Raw genomic sequence first — 18842 nt, 5'->3', positions numbered from 1 at the left:
TTCAGTTATTCTCTATCTTTGGAGTGGGTGGAGGTGAAGAAGTAGCCCCCCCCCCCCGTTAAAAGTTGGGAGTGAGGAATGTGTGTGGCCTAGCTGCTGCTTTTGGAGATAGTACTTAGAACCTCAGCTCAGTTATTATCAAAATTCAGTACGTAGGCTAAACATAGACCAGGTTACAGGTGTGCGTTTAGCGGATTAATATAGAGCTCTAAGGTACATCGATAGACTTCAGCATGCTCCCTGAGTTCCCCTTTTGAAGAGCGGGGAACATACCGACATTGTGTCAGGCCCATCCCAGGCAAGCAAGCGTGCGCTTTCATCTGCTGCAATTGGCCTTGCCCCCTTGGAGGGTCCCAGGCTCAGTCCCCAGTGACATCTCCAGGTAAGACTGAAAAAGGCTCCTGGAGAGCCATTGCTGCCACACAGGGGAGGCAGCACCAGAAAGTGGCTTCCTCTGTTAAATAATTATAAACTGAGCCGCATCTACTTAGTGCTTCAAGACGTTTTTAATCTTTCAGGGTTTTAATCCAAGCTGAGAGTAGCGTGACTCAGCTACTGGAATAAATGATCCGCTAGTTTGCATATCTTCTATTTTACGTAACACGTTTTATTTATTTATTTAATCAGTTAAATCGCTTGATCTTGCCCAGGGCAACCCAAGGCGACTTAACAACTGCTCCACTTTGTCTGATCACAAGAGGGACAAGGGCACCTCAGCCCTACCTCCAGCTAGTAAAGGTAAAGGTAAAGGTACCCCTGCCCATACGGGCCAGTCTTGACAGACTCTGGGGTTGTGCGCCCATCTCACTCAAGAGGCCGGGGGCCAGTGCTGTCCGGAGACACTTCCGGGTCACGTGGCCAGCGTGACAAAGCTGCATCTGGCGAGCCAGCGCAGCACACGGAACGCCGTTTACCTTCCCGCTGGTAAGCGGTCCCTATTTATCTACTTGCACCTGTAGGTGCTTTCGAACTGCTAGGTTGGCAGGCGCTGGGACCGAGCAGCGGGAGCGCACCCCGCCGCGGGGATTCGAACCGCCGACCTTTCGATCGGCAAGCCCTAGGCACTGAGGCTTTTACCCACAGCGCCACCCGCGTCCATACCTCCAGCTAGTGTAAATCTTATTTGGACCTCCCCTCTGTTGGCTTTGAGATCTCAGCCGCATTTGACTCCACACATCCTCCCAGGCTTCTAAGCCAGCCTGCTTCCTGTTGTGGTCTCTTGCTTCATACAGCGATTTTTAAAAATTTTATTTACCTAGGGAAGCATTAAAAAATGTTCTGTAATCCACCCCGTTCTGTAATCCAAAAATGGTATATCACGAGGCGCTTAATCTCAGGGTTGTGGGTTCGAACCCCATGTTAGGGAAAAGATTCCTGCATTGCAGGGGGTTGGACTAGATGACCCTTGTGGTCCCTTTCAACTCCACAATTCTGTGATATGATACTCCTACCTCTTCTTGGTAGTGCATTTGTTGGCCAGGTCAGACACCGATCTGAGCCGACCCAAAAGTGCTTCTTTCTGCCCCTTCCTCTCTGCTGGGTGCTGTTTCAGCCACGATGTGCTTTTGCTAAGAAAGGCTGTTTTCAGCTGCTTCCAAAGGCAATTAGTCTTTCAGGCACCTGAGCATTGTATTCTCTCCGCCCCTCCCTCGCGCCCCGCTGCGTGTCTTGCTCCTCCGGCTCTGCCATCATCGTTCCCCTGTGGACTACAAAGCTGATATCAGATGGAGGCTGCCCATGTCCAGGTTTGAATAAGATAAGAGGCCTCTTTTGATAAGCCAGCAGGGGAGCTCTTGTAATGCTTGGAAAATCTCCACCCACCCCCGGAAAAGCTGTTCGGTAGCCTGCAGAACAAAAGTCTCTCATCTTGCAAGACCTAGGAACAAAATGTGAGTGTGGCAGGAGACGTGTGGGCCATTTGCCTGCCCTAGTTGCCTCTCAGCAACTGTGAGTGCAGCTGAAAACCACGGTTAATCTGCATGTTCGTGAAAACCACAAAGGGGTTGATATCAGACATCGCTCTAGTTTGTGCTTACCATGGTTTAGGAACAATACTAGCCTGAGTCTCCAAGCAATCAAGTAATTCACACTTCGAGAATAGCCTTCGCCCACCTGAGGCCTTCAAGATGTTTTGGACCCTTAACTCCCATCAGCCCCAACCATCACAGCTGTGGTCCCATAATCCCCATCATCATAAGACCACACTGACTGAGACGGAAGGGAGTTTTAGTGCAAACTGGAGGGTACCTGGTGGGGAAATACAGTGGTACCTCGGGTTACATACGCTTCAGGTTACATATGCTTCAGGTTACAGACCCCGCTAACCCAGAAATAGTGCTTTAGGTTAAGAACTTTGCTTCAGGATGAGAACAGAAATCATGCTCTGGCGGCGCAGCAACAGCAGGAGGCCCCATTAGCTAAAGTGGTGCTTCAGGTTAAGAACAGTTTCAGGTTAAGTACGTAACTTGGGAACAAATTAAGTACTTAACCCGAGGTACCACTGTATAGAATATTGCAGGCCCTTTGAATAAGTTGCGGACTGTAAGACCCCCAATACCTGCACATATTTATCCCAACGCTCTTGAAGAATTGTACATAGGCATATTATTCTTTAACAATAAAATACTTAAGCACTGTATCGAAACTGTTAAAAATTGGATTATGCTCTGCATCAAATAGGTTGAATGTTCTTTAGTCTCTTGTTCTATTTACTAAGCCAGAAAACAATTAATTATTGGATGAGATTGATGAACATTGAGAAAAGGTACATTCTTTTTCTGCAGGGTGCAGATACCCCCAGACATTAACCAGGAATAGAAGCTGTGTTGCTTGTTTTCCCTCTTCATGGTAAAAGTCACTGACTTGGTTGGGGTTTGCTTCCTGTTTGATCTATCAGGTTCCCCATTGTATTATTATTAGATTTATTGCCCACCCTTCACCAAAATGTCCCAGGGTGGTTTACAGCAATATAAAATAAAGCATTAAAAAACAGTTTAAAACAAATCATAATCACAACTGGGGTGGGTTCTAAAAATATAGATAATGTGTCAAACACATTTATAACACCATTATAACTCTCCCAGCTGGAATAGTTTCTCCCTTAGCACTTTTCTTTAAGCTTTAAGATCTGGTTCATATGTGTGTAATAGATATATTTTATAGAAATGAAACAGTATTTGAGTGATGTTAGGAGCATAAATATTTGCAGCAGCTAACCTCGTCTTCCTGTTGATCTCACCAGCATGATTTCTCTCCCCTGCTGGTCTTTTGCCTATTGTTTCAGTGCCAAACTTCCCTTTCTAATATAAGTATGTATTCCTTTTGTCTTAGATTGATCTGAGGCAAAATATCCAGAACCCAAATTCTTATAAGGCAGCAGATTCATTCGTTCATTCATTGCATTTATATCCTACCTTTTCCTCCTTGAAGCTCAAAATGGCTTACATGGTTCTCTTCCTGCTCATTTAATCCCCACAGCAACAACCCTTTGAAGTAGGTTAGGCTGAGAGGCAGTGACTGGCCCAAGGTCACTCAGTGAGCTTCATGGCTGGGCGGTGATTCTCCCAGGTCCTAGTCCAACATTCTAAATATTCATGGCTTTTATGCAGGCGTAGGCAAACTCGGTCGTCCAGTTGTTTTGAGACTACAATTCCCATAATCCATGACCACTGGTCCTGTTAGCTAGGGGTGATGGGAGTTGTAGTCCCAAAACATCTGGAAGGCCCAATTTGCCTATGCCTGCTTTTATGCATGTGTGTTTCATTTCCCATCAAAGTATTGCTATTCTCTGAGCCCAGTTTCCCATGAAATTCTGCTTCATCTTAATGGCGTTCTCAAGAACACTAGGCCATGTTCACACCACACACTGAAAACAATATCATGCCACCATCATTCCCTTCGCAGAGCTACAGTTCCCATAGTTCCCTGGGAAGAGGGATAGATTGCTAAACCACTTTGGGAATTGTAGCTCCGGGAGGAGGAATATGAGTCTCCTAGCAACTCTCAGCACCCTGAGCAAACTACAGCTCCCAGAATTTTTGTGGGGAAGCTGTGACTGTTTATAAAGTGGTGGTATAGTGCTTTATAGGTATGGTGTGAATGTGGCCTTGGGCCACAGTTGTTGGCCAACTAGTACAGGGACAAAACTGACTAAGGTGGCTTCCCCCACCCCCACCCCCGCAACAGAAAGAATGAAAGACAGAGGATGGCACAGATCTGCATTACATTTACACATGCTAATTTATGTGTGCAGCCACCAATTAAGAAACAGAAATGTAAGCAGAAATACAATACACCTCATTAAAGTGGGAAGGATTGTGACCAGGTGAACTGTGGGCCTGCTCATTCCAGGTGCTGCAAACAGGAGATGGGCAATTTTAACACCCACACTTCCTTTTTTGGGGACTCAGGTGGCGCTGTGGTCTATAGCATTGAGCCTAGGGCTTGCCAATCGGAAGGTTGGCAGTTCAAATCCCTGCAACGGGGTGAGCTCCCGTTGCTCGGTCCCTGCTCCTGCCAACCTAGCAGTTCAAAAGCACGTCAAAGTGCAAGTAGATAAATAGGTATTGCTCTGGCGGGAAGGTAAACCGCATTTCTGTGTGCTGCTCTGGTTTCACCAGAAGCGGCTTAGTTATGCTGGCCACATGACCCGGAAAAACTGTCTGCGGACAAACATCGGCTCCCTCGGCCAGTAAAGCAAGATGAGTGCCGCAACCCCAGAGTTGTTCGCGACTGGACTTAACTGTCAAGGATCCTTTACCTTTACCTTTTACCTTCCTTTTTACATAAGAAGAACCTGCTGGATTATGCCAACTTGTCCAGCATTTTCTCACAGTGGCCAGCCACATGCCTCTTTCAAAAAGCCAACAAGTGGGGCCTGAGTGCAAGAGCCCTCTCCCCTCCTGTGATTTCCAGCATCTGGTATTCAGAAGCATTACTGCCTTTGACCATGGAGGCAGAACACCGCCATCATGGCTGGTAGCCATTGATAGCCTTTTCCTCCATGAATTCGTCCAATCTTCTTTTAGAGCCATCCAAGTTGTTTTGACCATCCCTGCCTCCTGTGGCAGTGAGTTCCATAGCTTAACTATATGCGCTGCATGAAGAAGTCATGAACATTCAGCTTCGTTGGTTCCCCTTGAGCTCTAGTGTTACGAGTGAGAGAGAGATTTCATCCCTGCTTCTCAGAAGTCCTCCCACAACCTCCCTGCCATACCAGCACCTTTCAGAACAGTACCAGCATTGCAAGTGAGAGGTCTTGTGGGCTGTGTCTGTCTGCGAGGGGACGGAAAGCCTTCAACTCCATTTGGGAATGTTAACGGGGAAGCCTTTTAAATTGGGGATTTATTAACTAGCGTGGCTTCAAGCATTTCTGAGAGAGTTGGCGGCTGCTCTGGGGGACAGGTGGCAATTACGTCTTGCGCTGAAGGGAACTCTTTAATAATCGCCATGCTGCAGGAAGCTCTCGATCTGCTGAGGACGCTGGAAATAGGATCAGATAGTTGGTGTCTGCCTCCCCCAGGACCAAAGTTTTAGGATTCTTCTTGCCTATTAAGTGGCACGAATCCCAGATTTTGGGGTGGGAGAGGGAGGCTGGCTACCCTTTCTAGACAGACTAGTAATCAGCTTCTGACATTGACTCTCTCTCTCTCTCTGTCTGCAGTGAAAAAGCTTAATACATAACCCAGGGTTCATACCTAGAACTGGGCTGCTGTACGTTATTTCTGCAGGGTCTCTGTACAAGATCAGAGCCTGGTATGTGCCTCATTTGTTTGGCTGCTTCTTGACTTTAACTTTAGGAGGTCCTGGTGGTGGGGGCAAACGACTAGTCCTCATGGTTTTGTGGAGCAAGATTTATTGGAAATGCTTTAGGCAGAGATTGGAGGGAGGTGGCTTGGGTTGGATGGAGCTGTGACTTGCTTGCTTAATTAATTTATGCTTAGCTCTCTGTACCAATCAGAGTAAAGAGTGCAAGTGGGCATTCATTTCTCTCTCCTTTCTGTTGGGTTGGCACAATATCATGCCACCCTCTCTTCCCCCGCCTGCCAAAAATTTGACCATAAGCATCCTTTGTTTACTTGCTTATGTTACTCCCCAAAATGAGATGCCTCTATATAAAATGTGACAACCTGTTTGACAGTTGACCTATGGAACTCACTTCCACAGGAGGCGGTGTTGGTCACCAACTCGAGAGGCTTTAAAACTGGATTGGATAAATTCATGGAGGAGAGGGCTATCAATGGCTACCACCCACAATGGTTATGCTCTGTCTCCGTAGTTCGAGGACGAAATGCTTCTGAATACCATTTGCTGAAACCACAGCAAGCTCTTTTGCTTGCTGGTTTTCAAAGTCATCTGGTTGGCCACTGTGAGAACAGGGTGCTGGACTGGATGGGCCATGGGCCTGATCCAGCAGGCTCTTTTTATCTTCTTATTCAGGGGTTGGCAAGGTTTATCTTGCCTGGGCCAGATCGGTCCCGCAGAGATCCCTCCATGGGCTGGATCGCGCGTGTGCCTGTGAGCCTGCAATTTTTGGCGCCTGTGCAGACATGATTTCTGGCGCAGCAGAAGCGGCTCCCCGCGCCGCACTGCACCGATTTAGCACAGCACGTGAGCGGGTGGCTCGGTTCGGGGGCAGCTCGTGGGCTGGTCAAATGACCTCCGCAGGCTGCTTCAGGCCCATGGGCCTTAGGTTGCTGATCCCTGTTCTTATTGCATCGGCCAAAGGTTCTTGTAATTCCTGCTGGGGACAACAGCTTCCATGCAAAACGAAGGATGTGCACAAAAACACATCTGTAATGTATGTTGCCACATGTAAGCCACTTTCTTTACTCAATGTGTCATGACACCAGAATAAAATATTTGGTTGTCACCAGTGTTACTTCTACTCAGAGTGGATTCACTCAAATTATTGTATATTACTAGCTTAGAGCCATTAATTTAAGTGGCTCTATTCTGAGTAGAAGTTAGTTGGATTCAACCTACAGTAACACCAACAATAAACATAAATAAGTTGAGCAGCAAAAGAACAACCTGAAATGTAAATCACACACACAGAGCGAGGCAAAAAAACCCAAAACCTTCAAATCAGGAGGAACAAATCAACAGAGGCTATTTTATTTTTTGTTCTTTATTAAATTTTTCTTGCCCATCCTCCCAAAGGAGCCCAGGGCAGCAAGCAACAAGTAATAAAACATCTAAATATACCTTTAAAACACTTCTGCTGCAGACGCAGACTGGGTTGGTAGAAGCTCTTTGGAACAAAATGGTGTTCAACACCTTTTGGAAAGGATAAGAGGGAAGGGAGCAGGAGGTGGGGAGCTTGTAGAGGACTCTCCAGAGTTGCTGGGCTGCAACTCCCATCCCTCACTATTGGCCATGCTGTTTGGGGCAGATGGGCGTTGGGAGTCCAAGAACATCTGGAGGGCCCCACAGGCTCTCCACCCCTAGGCTAGATGCACATCCCAAATGGAAGGTGTTCCAGGGTCTGGAACTCCAACCAAACACAGGCACATTTTTTTTTTTTTTGCTCCTGCTGTGACCTGGATCTGTACCTCGCTGGATGTTCTTATCAGGCAGGCTGACTCTCTTGAGAGCAGGTGATCCTTTCAAGTACCCCTGTCCCAAATGTATTCCAGGAATAATTGCCTACTATCTCTAATATATATAATTTACTCTAGCCGGCAAAGAGACAACTCACAACTTTTGCTTATTTAACTTGCATGATTTCAAATTTACACGGTTGACGGCTGGCCAGTTGAGATCGCACAAATTAAACACACGGCAGGCAGAGAGCTTAAAATCTCTTTTTTGTGCAGGATTTTCCTGGCATAGAAAGAGGCCGTGTGAGGTCTCATGAGAGCCCCAGTTAGCAAGGTGGAGAACTTAAAAGTTCTTTGCCTTGCTTACACTAAGATCAGTATGGTGTGCCAGCTCCAGAAGATAAGATTGCTTATGCAGGGGCTGCTCCAAGGGGGCGGCGTGCCTATATGTGGTTTTGCATATATGCCCCCAGAATGTAAACACTGTGCAAGATGCAATTTGACTGTATAAGGAATTGTAGTTACGTCCCAAATATTACAGAACCATTCTGGCAATTAATGGAGAAGCTTTCTTGTAGGAACTTCATTTTACACAACTCTGCCTCAGTGGTATTTGAAACACCATACAATTTAAAATGGATTTATAATCTGTCTCAGGATAATTGTTGGAGTTGTGGGAAGCTGTATGAGGACTATTTACTTATATTTAGGAGATGTGATGCGATCCAAGGCTTTTGGAAGCAAGAGAAATGGGTATGATATCCCAAATGAACCAATTAGAATATTATTGAATAATCTATAAAAAGCATAGATATTGAGCTAGTTCCAAATTTATTAACAACACCAAAAGTATCAATTGCCACTTACGAGACTTAAACCCCGCAAAGTCTTCTTTGGCTCAGAATTTAATCTGCTGTATAAAGAATTCCCTTCTCCCCACCTTCCTTACTTTGAAGTTGTTGTGATAGCAGCCTTCAGCTGTGGGTGTACAAGGGGTAAGGAGGAAGTGTGCATGCAGCACACATCTGGCTTATTTTGGGGTTCCTCCATTTTAAGGAAGGGGCCTCTGCTCAGTGGTAGAGCATCTGCTTTGCATGCAGAAGGCCCCAGGTTCAACCCTTGAAGGCATCTCCATGTCCAGCTGGGCATGTCCCCTGCCTGAAACCCGGGAGAGTTGCCGCCAGTCAGTGTAGACTAGACAATACTGAGGTAAATGGACCACGGTGGCCTGACTTGGTGTGAAGCAGTTTCTTATGCTCCTATTAACTGGGCCCTGGTGTCATGGTCCGGTTCACGGGCGATCAAAGTCCCGGCAGGAGACATCAGGACCGGGGGCAAGATGGCGGGGTGGGAGCAGGAACGGGGGTCCAGAAGCCAGGAGTCAGGAAGCCAAGAGTCCGAGGGTCAGAGAGCCGGGAGTCAAGAAGCCAAGGGTCCGCAGGTCAGGAAGCAAGGAGTCAAGAAGTCAAGGTTCAAGCATCAGGAAGCAAGATGCCCAAGGCTGGAAGTGTGTTGCTGTGGCAAAGAGCCGAAGGGAAATCCCTTCCCAGCTCTTGCCACCAGGTGCTGTGAGTTACCAATCGGCCTCGCCTTGCCTCTTCAGAACAAACTTAGGAAGGCCCCAGTCCTGCAAAGTCCTATTGGTCACAGGGCCTGGCTGCACGCACACCTGACACCTGGGGAATTTTGGGGGCAAAACCTAAGAACGTAAGAAGAGCCTGCTGGATCAGGCCAGTGGTCCACTGTGGCCAATCTAATGCCTCTTCTGGGAAACCCACAAGCAGGACTCAAACACAAGAGCCCTCTCCCCTCCTGAGATTTCCAGCATTGCTGCCTTTGAGTGTGGAGGCAGAGCACAGCCATCATGGCTAGTAGCCATCAATAGACCTGCATCAATTTGTTCCATCCTGCTCCAGAGTCTTGTGAATCTTCTACCTTTTTTTGACGTTTTGTTTATTTTGCTTTCCAGTCATCTCCCTGCCTCCGCTTTTAATTTCTGCAGCTGTTTTCTTTTCAGCTTTCACCTCCCCTGGCAATGTCCTGTTTGTTTAAGCAGTTTCCCTGAGCCAGACTCATCTTGCATCGGCCTTCCCTTGCCTCAGGGTCCTCCATTGTTCAGGGCTTTGGAATGGGCGCAGGGGAAGGACCTGTGGCTCTCACTTGGCTGCTCCAAATGCCCTTCTCTCATATCCTTGACAGTATTCATTTGTTTGTTGTTGTTTTAATAACCATATTGCGTGTCATGAATTGGGTTTTGAGTCGTGGCTTGCCCTTGGCCACACAAAATATTATTTATATAGGGTTTTTTTTAATAGAAAATGTATAATGCATTGATAAGCAAAGGAAGGCATAGTCAAATGCATAATCTAGATCTGTGGTTCCCAGAGTGGGTGATACTGCTCCCCTGGGGGGCAGTGGGATTACTTAGGGGGTGCTGCAAGCAAGGGGGTGGTAGAGGAGTGCTGGAGGTGAGCCACGTCGAGTGTATTGATTGCTTATTTACGATTGACCAGGCTGCAGCCTGGAGCGAAACACCTTCCTCACTTTCAAAGCTATTTGCTTCGGTCACATTCGTTTGTATTTATCATTCTGAGGTGTCACAAGTCATGGGATTGCCATTTATTGGTAATGGCTATTGATTTACTTACAAATTAAGTACCGTACATCTGTGGTAGGTGAAGGTTTTGGGGCATGTTTGGTAAGTAGTTACAAATTTCCTTCACCCTTAAGTTTTTATTAGTAAGAATGTGTAAAAGTATTTTTCATGTGCTGTCTGGTGTCACTGTATCCAGGTTATGAATTTTGTCAGATTGAACTAAATAGTTTTAATTGGAATTTGAATAAATGTGCAGTTAATTGCCACTGCTTTGAATTTTATTGTGTTATTGTCTTCCTTAGTGGGTTATGCGAACCGCTCTTCTGAATAATGAGTTTTGTAGGGTAGGGTTCAGGGGCACTGGGGATGAGTTTATGGAAACAAGAGGGCAGGAGCCCAAAAAAAGTTTGGGAAGCTGTGATCTAGATTGAAAAAGGACCTTTCTAATCTTCCATTTCTATATTTCTCATGTCGATAATCCACAAAGCAATTCCATCTCTCCACATGCATTCATCGCTGCCAACACTTTTCATGAGCCATTCCGAAACAGATGGCAGATTCCGGTCCTTCCATTTTCTTGCCCACACAATTTTTTGCACCCATCAAAAAGATAAAAGCATGGACTGAATGTTTTGAATGATCCTTTTTCCTTTTTTTATGTTACCGGTAGAAGGAAAATCAGAAATTTTCTTTTTGTATCTTGATCTCCAGTGTTTCTTTTTCCTGTCCGTCTCTCTTTCTTTTTATTGTCCCTTTCTGTCGCTTTTTCTGATTCTCTTCTTTGTTTCTCTTCTTTTCTTATTTCTTTGGAGTCCTATGTCTGCGACCTTTATCCAGGTCCAGAGATTGTATACTTGTGGGAGTGGTAGATGGCTAATGAAGGGCCCTGGGTGAGAGACAGGGAAATGTCCGTCTCCTAGGTGAGAGCTGGGAGGAGCTACTGTCCTCTGTGGGTGGTAAGGGCTAAGAATTACTTTTAAGAGAGGATTCAAAATTCTACTTCTTCGATTTGTATTTTTTGCAGTTATAATTTTACTGCATTATGGATTTTTTTTTTTAAAAAATATTTATTTTCAAAAAGATAAGAACCAAAGACCTGTTATAAGAAGAACTGCACCCTTCCCTTTATGGGGTACCCAACAGCCCGAATAGAGTCCTTATGTAGGTTATCGGTAAAAGAAAATAACAGAGGCCAACCAGAGAATATTGAGAAGCAAAGCAGCTAGTAAGCCTGATCTTTATTAAACTGTTGCAACAGGGTGCTCACCCCCCCCCACGCAGGACAGAGGAGGAACCCAGAACATTGGTGTGCAAGCTCTTATATAGATTTTTGATATTGCCACCCTGTAGCTCAAGGCCACCCCCCAATACATCATACATACATCACTGAAGGCGTGGTTTACATCAGAAAACCTGTCTGCCAGGATACCTAATAATGGTCACTGATTGCTTTTACCTGGGCATCCTGGATGTTCTTTTGTGATGGTAAATATTCAGTTCCTGAATCCAGGCCACAGGCTCACCCTAGTCATACACAGATAGGCCCTTGAGACAGGATTTGTGAGCAAAGAGACACTGGGAAGGTTTTCCCATTTCCTTCCTCCTTGCAGAGAAACATTTGAGGTCAATTTGGGAGAGTCAAAATGGTTTCAGGACTGTTTTCCTGTACTGTTTCAGACGTAGTTTATATATTTATGTATGTGTTTGCCTGGTACATTTATGATCATTTATTTTATATCTTAGACCTTATAATTCTCATAACAGACCTTAACATTATTCTCCACCACATTCCCAGTGACATTAAACAGGACCAGCAAAACAAAACTCCCCCTGGGGTGTTTGCAGGTTTTCAGTCTGGAGGGGCTTCTGGGTCCAACTCAGTGGCTAGAAGCACCTTTTACCAGCTGCGACTGGTGCAGCAGCTGCAACCATTGCTGGATCGGGAAAGCTTGGTCACAGTAGTTCATGCGTTGGTTACTTCAAGATTGGATTACTGCAATGCGCTCTGTGTGGGGCTTCGCTTGTGCTTGATCTGGAAACTGTATTTAGTGCAGAATGCTGCAGTGTGATTACTGACGGGAGCGAGACCCTGTCAGCTTTTAACACTCCGCTCAGAGATCCGCTGTGGTTGCCCATTTGCTATTGGGCCAAGTTTAAGGTGTTACCTTTAGTATATAAAGCCCTGAAGAACTTGGGACCAGTTTACCTGCAAAATCACCTTACCCCATATATGCCCACTTGGCAGCTTAGGTATGTAGAACTGGCACTGTTACAGGTACAGATTTTGTAAGAAATCTGTCTTTCAATGTGGCAGCATCTACACTTTGGAACTCCCTGCCTTTTGACATCAGTACACTTTTCGCTGTACTCTTTTCAGCTCTTGATAAAAGCATTTTTGTTTAGACAAGCCTGCTCAGATATGTAGACTCTTGACTTGCGTATCTATCCTCTTTTTATATATTTCTGATTTTAAATCCTTTTAAACTGATTTTATTGTTTTATTCTTTTGAAAACTTATTTGTGGTATTTCACAATCAACCAGCTTACAAATTGTCTGGAATAATAACATTAATGAAACATTTATTGAACCACTTGTGAGGCACAATGAAATTCCTCTAGTTGTTCTTTTGCCTCCCCTGCTCCTCCCCTGCGGAGAGAGATCAGCTGGACTTACTGAAAGCACAACCATCACCCCCCCCCAAAAAAAAATTCCCACGCCAGCCCCAAAATGACCCCCTGCAGTGTAAGAATTCACGAGAGCAAAGCAGCTTTGTGCGGATTAATGACCTTAAATAAATAAATAAATAAATGTGAGTCTTTAGCCACTCTAATAATTGATTTGAAATGATCATAGCCTGCCTTTTCTATTTAAAATATTTCAGGATGGCTGGCAATCAGTCGATTAATAGCAGTACTTAAAGTAACAAATCAGTAAGACAGTCTAAGCAGTAAAATTCCTAAAAATAAGACGGCAGCATCACTCAAATATGTAACCCTTTAAAAGCTGCTAGTTACTCACAGCTGCCCAGTTATGTCTGGGGTGTGGGGAACTTGGGATTGGGGGGGCAGGGGGCAAACACCCCTCTCTCTGGCTCTCAGGACTCTTCCTGGGTGGCACTCCTTTCAAGCTCTTCTCTGCCCATCTCCTCAAGTGTGTTTGATTTGCCAAAAAGTGAACTTGAAGCTGTGTGCCAGGATGGAGAAGCGTATCTGTTTTGTGCAGAAGCCTCTGGCTTTTGTGTGGCTGGAACATTGCCTACTGTACAAGAGAAAAAGTCGCACCTGTTGCTCCTCCCTTTTCCCATTTGGCCACACCCACTTTTGCACCTAGCCCTGCCCACAGCTAACATGCAACCCCCTAGGAGATTTCCTACAAGAGGGAATGCGTTCTTTGGGCTGAAAAGGGGTTCTCTGCCCATGAGCATTGAAAGCAATTCACATTATCCCAACAGTCCTTTTACCTGTGAGGTAGGCCAGTATTGCTTGGGAAACGGGTACCCACCTCCCACCAGCCCTTGGCATGGTGGCTGGCTGGGAGCTGGTGGGACTGGCAGTGCAAAACATCTGGAGGGCCGCAGGTTGGCAAAGGCTGCCTTAATGGAGTGAAACGTTGTGCCCCAGATTTGGATGTATCTCGTTTCAGCCTCCCCTGGGCCGATCCTGCTTTAGCTGCTTTTTAACAGCCCAGGAATCTTGGCAGCCAACAGCTCTCTGATCAGGTTTTGTCTTGTTGGCATTTTAAAACCGAATCGCAAAAAGGTCAGGCGTTCACCACCCCTGTCACAGGGGGGGGGGCAGAGAGAAGCTTGAAGGGCCGTCAGACAGCAGAATGAATGAATGAATGAATCACACATCTATTGTGCTCTCTTTTTCTTTAAGTCACATCCTTAAAACTCTTCTAGATTTTAGTTGATTTTAGTTCAGGGGTTCATTGTGAAAAATGTCAGCGTGTGGAGTGGGGGAGCTGATTGGGTTGTGCCTGCTGGTTACACTTCAAGGAGTTGGAGTATACCATTTGGAGATGCAAGCATGCATGTGGACTTCCGTATGCATGTGATCCAGTATGTCTCCATCCTGCCCATTTCCTTAGAAAAGTGAGCCAGTGGTGGTGTAATGGTTAGAGTGTCCACCCAAGGACCTGGGAGATCAGGGTTCAATTCCCCACTGGGCCATCATGAATCTTGCTTGGATGACTTTGGGCCACTCATTGCCTCTCAGCCTAACCTACTTCACAGGGTAGTGGTGGGGATTAAATGAAGAAAGGGGCAAAGAAAAAAGTGGGGGCATAAATGCAATCAATCAATCAATCAATAAATACATGGTACCCTTGAGTGTGGGCCAGGGCCAGATCCACCCTGTTTAATTTGTCCCATGTGTTTGTTCCTTCCCCAACAGACAACTGATGGACAGGGATTTGTTATCAGCTGTTGGGATTAGTCCTCTTGCTGGGGTAAAAGAATATGTGGACTCTTTTGCAGAGAAAGTAACTCACAAATTATGCATTTCTAAGGGTGAGGAAGACCAGAACATTTCTAATGATGTCTAGTGAGATTCATTTCTTACATGTTAAATTCAGATATGCAAAACTCTCTTGCCCCAAAAATGTGGCTCTCATGATGCATATTGCTGCATTTCTCTTTCTATATTATTTGCTCTTTATTTATAATAATAATTTATTATTTATACCCAGCCCATCTGGCTGGGTTTATTTGAAAAGTACAACCTTAGTACTGCTCCTGTGTTATGCTTAGTAGCTTTGATCTTTTTTTGTCTTGTTTGTAATTTTGATTTTATATTAAACAATTTTTTTAAAGAAAAAAAACACCCTTGGGACAAAACCTTTTTTTTAAAAAAACAAACAAACAACCCTCTTCTCTTTCCTCCTCTACTCCCGGCCAGCCCTTCTTCATAAAATACTGATAAAAGCAGCTCACCTGGCCAGGATGGTGTAAGAATTGCTCAGATCATGTTTGTGGAACACCTTGAACACTTGGTTGCCAGTTTCAGAGTGCCCACAAAGGGTCTGTTTTCTGAGGCCGATGCTGGAATTCATTGGTGGGAGAGGGAGAAGGTCAGCTCCCTGTTGCATCTCTGCATGAGTCACTGCTCCAGGTGAGGGTAGACAAATCTGCCAGTTTCGGTTTTTCTCGGTTTCTCATTCTTCCAATTTTAACAGGAGCTTGCCACATTTGCGCACCAGAAATATGAAATCCCACAAGCATTTCGTGACACATCTCCTAAAATAAATTATTTATCTTCAGTTTTCCCTAAAGCACATCTTTGTATATTTTCATAGTTATATGCAGCTTTATGCACCCTTCCTATAATTCTTACGCACAGCTTTTTTTCCGTTGTAGAAGTGCAAATCAGGCAGGTTCATATTGAATGTGAATGGGACCAAATACCTCCCCCATCCCAAGATCTAGGTTTGGACTCCAACAAGGAACCATGTCCAGATCAACCATTCTCCTATAAACAAAACTAGTAAGGGGCATGTGGAACTGGGCTCCTCTAAGAGTGTGTGGTTCTTATTGCTGCACATTTTGAAAGCACACCCTCTCTTGGGGAGTTAGGTGGTCTCCCATTGTTGTGTGTTTCATGGGAAGCCATGACTGCAATTAATATAGAAAGCATCAGGAAAAATAAATAAATCTGAATTTAGCTCTGAAGCAACAGAAAACTTTCAGGTCTCTAGAGGGCAGCAGAGAGCCATTCTGAACCCTTTCTTTCAGGAAAGCCAATGGAGCTGGACTGGAATCCAATATGATGGTTTGAACACACTGCGATATGAATGTTGTCTCTTTTCTCTCACTTTTGTCAGGGGAAGATGATAGAGAGAGAGGGTGGCAGACAGAGAGGTCTAGTGGAGCTGAGTGGTAGGTCACAGATGAGGAGCCTTGAAATGTAAGTGGAAATCAAATGAGATGTTAGAAAGCCGCAGTAGATATATTTACTGAGTCCTCTTACTTCTCAATAAGAGGTGGGTGGGGTAAGAAAGTCCCTCTCCACTGGGTAGTCTCCAAGTCCTCACTGGGCTTTTCTGGCCAGTAATTAGCCATTAGAGCATCTACTTCTGAATAGCAGGAGCTGTTTCCTCCATGCCTTGTTTGTGAGCACCCAGGAAGCACCTGCCTTGCCCAGCCTTCTCCAGCCGGTGCCCTCTAGAAGTTTGGGCCCAACTCCCATCAGCTCCCAGCCTGGAACTTGTAATCTGGAGGGCACCAGGTTGGGGAAGGCTGCTTAGCCTTTATAGAACCGTGGATCCGAAGGAAAGCATGAGGGAGTCATCTTGCCCGGTGCTTTGTGTGATGTGAGGCAGCCCCTCCGAGTGCTCAGGCTTCCCTTACAGCACGGCTGGGGCTGACTGGAGATGTAGTTGGACAACATCTGCAGGACATCAGGGATAGACCACGCTGGCGGCCTGGATTCTGGGTGTCTGCAACGAAGATATAACAGTCTGTTCCGTTCCAGAATCCCTATGAGGATGGGACAGAAGGCAGGGACAGCTGGGCAGTGGATGGTTTCCAGTTTCACCCTTTGACCTGGAGAACTCAAAGCGCCTGGCCCTGAATGAAGGCCAGTCTGGTTACACCCAAGACAGATCTGTTTCTTCTTAACCAGAGAGATCCTTGCCTCTCTCTTTAGCCCCTGCTTCCTCCTGCTGGGCCCCTTGTGGTTAGCCTGGTTAATCTCCCAACGGAATGTGCCTTGGAAATGTGAGCGAACCAGTTGCACCCCTCTGTCTCCCTTGTGAGCGGTTTATTGGAAGGTGGGAAGGGCGGTTGTCCAGAGTTCAGTGGTGGGGGGGCACAGGTCCCCAGGGATTCATATCCTGAGTCGCCTGCTGGGTCTCTTTGCGCGCGTGCGCACGAACACACACAGAGGGTGAGCACAGCTCCTGGGTTGGCCTGTTAAAAAAATAATAATCCGAGGTAAGGTGCAACCCCAAAAATATTTTTCCCGTGGGCAAAATTGGAGGATGAAACACATGTACAGTATTGAAAAGTCTTTGGCTGGAGAGGAGCTCTTGGCTCCTTGTGCTGCTCTCTGGTTTTTTAATAGCACAAGCTTAATAACACTGGTGCACGGGAGAGCGGCTTTCTGGAACGAGAAACTGCAGAAGTCTCCCAAAGGCTGGAAGAGCGGCAAGCAGGGAGGGCCGGCGGGCAGAGAGAGAGAGAGCGCACTAGAGAGAGAGCGCACTAGCCGTGGGAGGGCTTCAGTCTCCTTGCAGATTGAGCCAGCCTGCAAAATACTTGTGTGGGTGTTATTCTGTGGAGGAAGTGGAAGGGATATTTTCTCTCCCCTTTCCCCAATCCCTCTCCTGTAAATCCTGGAATTCGAGGTCACCAAGTGCTACGTGTCTGCAGTAAGCTCTGGACTGATGAAAGGAAGGTTTCCCCACAAAGGGTGATTGAGTTACTAGCCACGATGGCTCTGCTCTGCTTCCGCAGTCGGAGGCAGCTTCTGGGTGCCAGTTCCTGGAAGGGAGACGGTTCTTGACTTGGGTCCTACTTACAGGTTTCCCAGAGGAGGCATCTGGTTGGCTACTGTGAGAACAGGATGCCGGACTTGATGGGGGGCTCCATTTGGCCTGATCCTGTACACTCTTTGTACATTCTTATAAGTTGAGAAAATCTTTCCGCAAACTATGCTGATCGCCAGTGGCTTAGATGGCTTTCAAAGGGGAGAGTAGTAGCAGCAAGAGATTTATTAGAGGCTGTTATTAGAATTGATGGCTAAATGGAGACTCCATGTCCAGGGGTGCTCTATCTCTGAATGCCAGCTGTTGTAGTAATTTGCCTTCATGTCATGCTTGCTTGCTGGTCATTGTGGAAAGCTGGAAACTGGATTGGGAAGACGTTTGGCCTGATCCAGGAGAACACTCCTCATGTGCTTATTTCCTTTCTAGCCTCTCTTTCCTCCTGGGAGCTCAAGGTGGCATGCGCTGCCCTTCTGCACCTCACCATTTTGTCTTCTCAACTGCCCTCCAAGGTATGTTTGACTGACAGCTGGTGATGGTCCCAAGATGAGCTTCATGGCTGAGTGGGGATTTGAACCCAGGTCTCCTAGCCTGACACCCTAATCATAACATCGCAGGCAAGAGGAAGCTGGACTTCTGGGCTTTGGACCCAATGCAGCAAGGCAATTCTTAAAAACTGAGGACGGCTTCTTTTCCTCAGAATAGAGGCCTCCTACCCTGCCTTGAAACCCGCCTTCCTTCTCTGATCCACTCGCCTACCGGCCTCTGTTATTAATAATTATGACTTGTGGATTGTGGGAAGCGGACCCGGGGGCTCTGGGTCAGGGTGGCTGCTTTTCAGGGGCACAGATCTGGCTTGTAAATATTTGGTTTCTGAAGTGCCACTGTTTCCAGCCTTGACCCCTCACAGCGGCAAGAGGCGCTCTGCTTAATTTGTAACTGGGCCCCCACTGCGCAAACAGCTCAGTGGATAATTAACCGAAGCCTCATCAGAAGCGCAGCTCCAGAGGGAAAGGTAAAAAAAAGCCCAGATGCTGCATTTTTATTTTAAATCTTCATACTTTGCAAGTTCCCTTTTTCAGGACCGGTAGGGAGCAGCAGAGCAAAGAGGACACTGCATCTGCCCCAGTCTCAGTCCCCACCATCTACAGCCAGGCAGCTCTTGGGTGACAGGGTTGCTGTGAAGTCTTGAGGAGTGGGCAGAGGAAGATGGAACTAGGCT

At 46.3% G+C, this 18842-nt stretch overlaps 1 protein-coding gene across 4 annotated transcripts in view; it reads left to right on the top strand.

Moving 5' to 3' along the window:
- The window catches only part of PC (pyruvate carboxylase), a 250421-nt gene that overhangs the window by 10224 nt on the left and 221355 nt on the right, over positions 1-18842 (top strand). Inside the window, exon 1 of one of the 4 annotated variants that reach the window (XM_077920543.1) lies at positions 5736-5754. The exons of the other annotated variants lie outside the window; for them this stretch is intronic. The gene's annotated coding sequence lies outside the window, so the exon portion shown is untranslated. Of the gene's footprint in view, positions 1-5735; positions 5755-18842 lie in introns of those variants that run through there. 4 annotated transcript variants of the gene reach the window in all.

This window comes from Podarcis muralis, chromosome 16, assembly GCF_964188315.1.
Source record: "Podarcis muralis chromosome 16, rPodMur119.hap1.1, whole genome shotgun sequence".
NCBI lineage: Eukaryota > Metazoa > Chordata > Lepidosauria > Squamata > Lacertidae > Podarcis > Podarcis muralis.
Note: the sequence above shows the minus strand (reverse complement) of the source record. Positions and strands in the feature narration are given on the sequence as shown.